Consider the following 7,280-nt stretch of genomic DNA (forward strand, 5'->3'; position numbering starts at 1 on the left):
ACAGCTTCTCATCTTCTTTCCCAGTGGATGTTGAAACAAATCCATTAGCCACATCAAATCCACTTAACAAATATCAGAGGCTATATTGATAATGATCCATTATAATAAGAATACCATATCTGGCATAGAAGCTTTAATCAGGGCTATTACTTAAGTTTGTGTTCATTCATCATAATCTGCCATGGTATATGTGATTTTTGCAGAGTAAATGAAGACAAAATGTGGATTATCATCCCTGCTTCCTTTAAGTCTTTGTGAGTGTCACTAATCTCTACCATTCCACTTAAAATGTGTTGTTTCTGATTTACTATCTTGGCCTGGGGGACGGAGCACTTTCGTGATGTTCACTTGTGCTTTCATACTATAATAGCTCCTTTTTTTTTTTTTTTTTTTTTGAGACAGAGTCTCACTCTGTTGCCCGGGCTAGACTGCCATGGAATCAGCCTAGCTCACAGTAACCTTAAACTCCTGGGCTCAAGCAATCCTTCTGCCTCAGCCTCCCGAGTAGCTGGGACTACAGGCATGTGCCACCATGCTCGGCTATTTTTTCTTTATATTTTTAATTGTCCAGCTAATTTCTTTCTATTTTTAGTAGAGATGAGGTCTCACTCTTGCTCAGGCTGATCTCAAACTCCTGAGCTCAAACAATTTGCCTGCCTTGGCCTCCCAGAGTGCTAGGATTACAGGCGTGAGCCACAGCACCTGGCCTTATAATAGCTCTTAATCCACAGGTCCAGGAACTAAATATCAGGCTTCTTCCATCTGTTAAGTATATCCTTCTGATTAAACAACCAGAAACTCCCACTGAGTATATCTGTGGACCCACTGAACCCACTGTAAGTTGGACCAAGCCAGGGACTGAATTCCATTGTACCTATTCTAATGGAGGGAAGATATTATTGAAAGGTTCCTTAATATCAGCTTCTGCTCAAACTTTGTATCTAATAGCCCTCAAAAGATATGGGAAATCCCCTTTTTCTTAGTGTACACTTATACTGATAAATGTCATTAAGTCCTTTTTGGAAAAGAACTAATAGAATCACTAATGTATATACTTGCTTTTGCATTGCAAGGTCTTTCTGTAAGGGTGCCCAGCCTTTCTTTCAATTAATGAGTTCTGAGACTGAGAATCATCTCAGGTATGAAAACCAGGCAAAATATTTTGAATTTTCATTGGAGTAGTATAGATCAACTTCCATTCATCCATTTATGATTTTTAAATTATATATCTCAAGCAATACCTTTGTTGGCCAACTATCTTGTCTCTAGAAACACCAGGATCTATTAGCCATCACCATAGATTCCTACATGGCAGAACCCCCTGGACCTTCTTGACCATTATAATAATTACAAAAGGGGTCTTCAAAAAGTTCATGGAAAATGTCTATTATAAAAAAAACAATTCATGAATTTCAAAAATTTTTGTACCAAAATAAACCTGTACTCACTTGTTATAAAACGTGTGTGAACAGGATCTAGTTTTAGGCACTAAGAATGATAAGACATCAGTTTGAAAAGAGCCCCTATCAAGGCAACATAAATTCTGGTAAAACTGAAGGAAAAACAAACATTAAATTTATGGTGAAGCTTGGGTGGAAAAATGGTGAAATCATTGATACCATAGGAAAATTTGATGGAGACAATGCTCCCAAAGAAATCATTAATTTACAAATGGATGTCTCATTTGAAGAAGGGATAAGATGATATTGAAGATGCAGCCCACAGTGGCAGACCATCCACCTCAATTTTCCAGGAAAAAAATCATCTTGTTTGTGCCCTAATTGAAGAGAACTGAAAATCAACTGCAGAACCATTAGCCAACACCATGGACATCTCAGTTGGTTCAGCTTACACAATTCTGACTAGAAAATTCAAGATGAGTAAACTTTCCACTCGGGTGCCAAAACCATTGCAAGCAGATCAGCTATAGACAAGAGCAGAGCTTTCAATGGAAATTGAAAAAAGTGGGATCAAGATCCTGAAGTATGTCTTCCAAGAATTGTAATGAGATTACATGTGCTTTTACCAGTGATATTCTGAAGATAAAGCACAACCAAAGCAATGGCTACCAAGAGGTGGAAGTGGTCTAGTCAAAGCAAAAGTGGACCAGTGAAGAGCAAAGGTCATGACAGCAGTTTTTTTGGGATGCTCAAGGCATTTTGCTTGTTGACTTTTTGGAGGGCCAAAGAATGATAATATCTACTTATTATGAGAGTGTTTTGAGAAAGTTGGCCAAAGTTTTAGCAGAAAAACTCCTGGGGAAGTTACTAGACAGTCCTTCTCCACCATGGCAATGCTCCTGCTAATTCCTCTCACCAAACAAGGACAATTTTGTAAGAGTTTCAGTGGAAAATTATTAGGCATTCACCTTACAGTCCTGATTTGTCTCCTAAATTCTTTTTTGTTTCCTAATCTAAAAAAATTGTAAAGAGCAGCCATTTTTCTTTAGTTAATAATGTAAAAAAGACTGCATTGACATGGTTAAAATCCTAGGACCCTCAGTTCTTTAGGGATAGACTAAGTGGCTGCTATCATCACCTATAAAAGTGTCCTGAACTTGATGGAGCCTATGTTGAGAAATAAAGTTTATATTTTTTATTTTTATTTTTCCATGAATTTTGAAGTCCCCTTATATTCACCTTGCCTCTGATGGTTATGCACTGCTACCTGACCTCTGCTTTTCTGGAATCTTATAATTTCCACTTATGTTAGAGGGCTCAATTCCATAATCATATTTACTACAGTCAGCTCCAGCCTAGCAGAGCAGAGACCATCCACTTCTGAGCAAATATTTTAGAACCACCCTTCACTAGTGCATTTCTTTTTATCTTAGTCAAAGGAATGTCCTCTGGGCCTTCCCAAAAACATAGTCATCTTGTGAGTTATCAGGTTTTATGACATAGATCCATTCTTACATTTCCACTTATAAGACCCTTTTGATACTTTTCTTAACACTGAAACAAAGCAGTTCAAGCATCTCATCTCATTTAATGTAATTTACATTTTCCCCCAAATTTCCAGGAGTTATTCCAGTCATCCCAATATTAGGTCTGGCCACAGGTACCTTTATGACACATGTGAAATATTTTGTCACAGTAGAATGCTCACATATTGAAAACAAAACACGTCCTTTCTCTTATCCTGCTTTTTATTCTACTTTCCTCTAGGCATGTAGCCTCAAGATACATACCCAGACATGTTGCCCCCATTCTTAATGGTATATATTGTTAGGTTCTGCAACTCCATTGATTAGTAACATGTTTCCTCCCTTAGTAAGGCCAAACCTTCCTCAGATGGGTGGTGCTAATTTGACCTAGTTATTGGTCCAGTAGCCAGAGGGGAATGTGGGGGCAGACTTTGAGAAGGGCATGTATTGTCTTACAAGGCATCTGCCTCAGTTAAAATCTCTGCATAGTCTTCAGACAAGGGGATGCTGTTATCTAATGGCAAGGAGAAATGGACTATTTTTATGTAGGCCCACACGGGGGATATGAAGGTTCAATATTTGCCAGTGTATAAACTTATGTTACCCTATCCCAAATCTCAGGTTGTGACTCATTCCTTATCAGAGCCATGATTTTAGCATAGAGGACTTGCGGAGCATATGAATTCTCTGACATTCTCCTACTCTTAAAAATCAGGTAATAATTGGGAACTAATTGATGGGCACATGTGGGCACAGAGAGATGTAAAGGTCATTAGAAATCAAGACGGGGGAAGAGGGGAGGATAAGGGTAAAAACCTACCTATCAGGTACAATGAACACTATTCTGGTGATTGACACACTAAAAGCTCTGACTTGAGCATTATAAAAGGTATCCATGTAATAAAAACATTTGTAACCCCTTAATATTTTGAAATTTAAAAAATCATGTCTTGTAGTTATACCCCCTGTCCTAACTACATGATGAGTATGATGCGCACTGTCTGGGGAATGGACACACTTGAAGCTCTGACTCAGGGGGATGGGCAGGACATGGGAAATATATATAACCTAAACTTTTGTGCCCTCATGATAAGCTGAAATAAATAAACAAAAAAAAATCATGTCTTGAGCTTCATCTTTGGCATGGTTTGCCTTCTCTTTATATGCTGCCATGGAAGCCTTCTAATTTTTACACAGTGGATTAAGTTGGTAATTGGCTGACCTGAACCTGTCATCTTCTCCCTTCAGATGCATCAATATTGCTCAGAAACAGCCAATTCTACGTGCCATTTACCTGATATCGTTCAATATGCTAGAAATATCACATCCTCTTCTACTTGTGAATCCATCACAATTAACCACAGGTAAAAATTTTAGCAATTGTAATGCAAAAAGAAGCCACTGTTGCACTCCAGCTGGTAAGTGATACAATTCCAGAATTTCATCATTAGAGTCCACTTCCTAGGATCATTTTTGGTCACAATTGTCCTAGGTATGTTTCCTCAGAAATAGGACCCTCCACCTCATTTACTCAGGTAGTGTCCCCAAAGGAAACTAATAAGAGATTGAGGATGCAAGACAAGGATGGGATAGAAACCAAACAAGAGCATGATAATAGGCAAAATCCCCCAAATGCAGATTTGGTCTGATCCAACAGGGGAACTTTGAGATACATTATGTCCCAAGGTTGTCCTGGTCTGAGGGAAGAGAGCTGGGACTTCCATATTCCTTCACTGATTAGTCACTGCTTAAGCTCTGAAGGGTACATAAATTTCCAGGCACTTCTGCCTCTTTATGCATGTTGGCAAAAGAGTTCTGATAATACAAAGACAGTTACCAGCAAAAGACATGTGAGTGCTCACTGCTCAAACAAAAATCACACCAAAATCAGGGGAGACACACAAAACCAGATCTCACCAAAGGAGATCTGGTTAGAGCATCAACATTGTCTGCTCCAAATGGTGATCTTGGAAAACAGTATTTTGTTGGCATGGAAGTGCAGAGGTTGATTGCCAGGGTATAGGAGAGAGGTGGGTAGTAAGGAAGTAAAAAAGCATATGTAAATCATTTACCTCAGAAGTTTCATAGTAAAAGAAAGCTAGGTAACTTACCCAGAGCCAGATACTGAGTTAGGGCCTAAGAAGAGAGAAAAATAAAATACAGACTTACACTTAGGAGCACAAAACCTATTTGAAGCAGCTAAAAGAGTCACACTACCATGTGTTAAGGCTGATTATAAAGATATAATAATTAAGATAATGTGCCAGGATTGACAAATACACCAAGAAAGAGAATAGAAAATCTAGAAATAGATCCACATATATAAAGTCATTTTATTATGACAATGGTGACACTGCAATATAGTGGAGAAAGAATCTTTTCAATAAATATTGCTGTGCCAATTGGCTATCCATCTACTAAAAATGAATATTGACCTATTTCTCATATCATATAAAAAATTCAAACAATATGGCTTATGGAAGAAAACATTAGAGAATTCCTTATGACCTTGTGGTTGACAAAAATATTTTTTAAATAGGACAGAAAAAGTGCTAACTGTAAGACAAAATTTTGATAAATTAGATTATATTAAAGTTAAGAAATCCACTTGTGAGAAGACACTATTAAGAAAGTGAAAAGGAGACCAGCACAGCCTAGCCAAAGCCGAGAGGAGCCCCGGGCCGCCGACCCCTCCCTGTTTCCCGCCGCCGGCCACCCATGTCCTCGGACCTGTTCCCACAATCAGTTAAAACATGGTGGATGGGTGTATGCCTACCAATGAGTGCATTGCGCACCCTTTGGGGAATGGTAACGCTTGAAGGTGCTGACTCGGGAAGGGGGGTGGGGAAGGGAGGGATATATGCCTACATGATGGGTGAAATGCCCACTATCTGGGGAACAGACACGCCTGGAGCTCTGACTTGGGGAGAAAGGCGGTACATGGGCAACGTATGTAACCTGCAATTCTGTATCCCCCATAACAATAAGATGAAAAAAAAAAAACAAATAAAAAAAAAGAATTATAAAAAAAAAAAAAACATGGTGGATTATTATGAAGTTCTAGGCGAGCAGAGACATGCCTCAGCCGAGGATATTAAAAAGGCGTATGGAAAACTGGCGCTGAAGTGGCACCCGGATAAAAATCCTTAGAATAAGGAAGAAGCAGAGAGAAAATTCAAACAAGTAGCTGAGGCGTATGAGGTGTTATCAGACGCTAAAAAACGGGACATCTATGACAAGTACGGCAAAGAAGGATTAAATGGTGGCGGAGGAGGTGGAAGTCATTTTGACAATACATTTGGGTTTGGCTTCACATTCCGTAACTCAGATGACGTCTTCAGGGAATTTTTGGTGGAAGGGACCCGTTTTCATTCAACTTATTTGATGACCCATTTGACGACTTTTTTGGGAATCGGAGGGGTCCCCGAGGAAGCAGAAGCTGAGGAACAGGGTTGTTTTTCTCTGCCTTCGCTGGATTTCCACCTTTTGGAGGTGGATTTTCTTCTTTTGTTACAGGATTTACTTCATTCGGGTCCTTAGATCATGGGGGCCTCACTTCATTCTCTTCCTCGTCCTTTGGTGGTGGTGGTGGCATGGGCAACTTCAAGTCCATATCGGCTTCTACCAAGATAGTCAATGACAGGAAGATCACCACAAAGAGAATTGTCGAGAATGGTCAAGAAAGAGTAGAAGTTGAAGAAGACAGCCAGTTAAATAAAGTCCTTAACAATAAATGGTAAGGAGCAGCTGCTGTGCTTGGATAACAAGTAATTCAACACACGCGCTTAACAGAAATGTTAACTATAACAAGCACCATTTGAGGATAAACAGGAACTTTTTTTTGAAGATTTCAAATGAACTCGACTTTGAGTATCACTGTACCTAAGTATTTATAAACCGCCCATCGGAGCCGTGTTTGTCATAGACTTTTGAGTTTATTGTTGGAACCATATAGTAGGACCATTTTTTGTCTTTAAAATTGTTGTAAATCTCTGTATGCACTTTGCTTTTTTTATTAAACATACTCAAGGTGAGCCTTGTCTCTTTAGTAGTGGTAGAACGAGATTGTACACTAACACCAGCATGGACCTGCTTTTCCATTGTGTCTGAAACGTGAGCCAAGTAGTGTCAGCCTGCTGTGGAGTTAGCCTTGCCAGGACGAATCTTCTACAGAAATAATTTCAGTTTTTTTCAGTATTTAGTAGTGAAAGATATTAATGCATTAATGGTAATACATTTCTGGTTTACTATAAATTAAGGATGTTTTATAGTTGTGCATGAATGCTGGCAACTTAGTAAGTTTTGACAATTGTTTAAATATGTAATGTTAAGCTTAGGTTTAAAAAGTAAAGCT

General features: G+C 38.8%; 1 pseudogene; it reads left to right on the forward strand.

Annotated features, from left to right (window-relative positions):
* The first annotated feature begins 5,965 nt into the window (after positions 1–5,965).
* Positions 5,966–6,860, forward strand: LOC138378320 (dnaJ homolog subfamily B member 6-like; annotated as a pseudogene).
* The last annotated feature ends 420 nt before the right edge of the window (positions 6,861–7,280 follow it).

Source organism: Eulemur rufifrons, chromosome 30 (genome assembly GCF_041146395.1).
Source record: "Eulemur rufifrons isolate Redbay chromosome 30, OSU_ERuf_1, whole genome shotgun sequence".
Classification (NCBI taxonomy): Eukaryota; Metazoa; Chordata; class Mammalia; order Primates; family Lemuridae; genus Eulemur; species Eulemur rufifrons.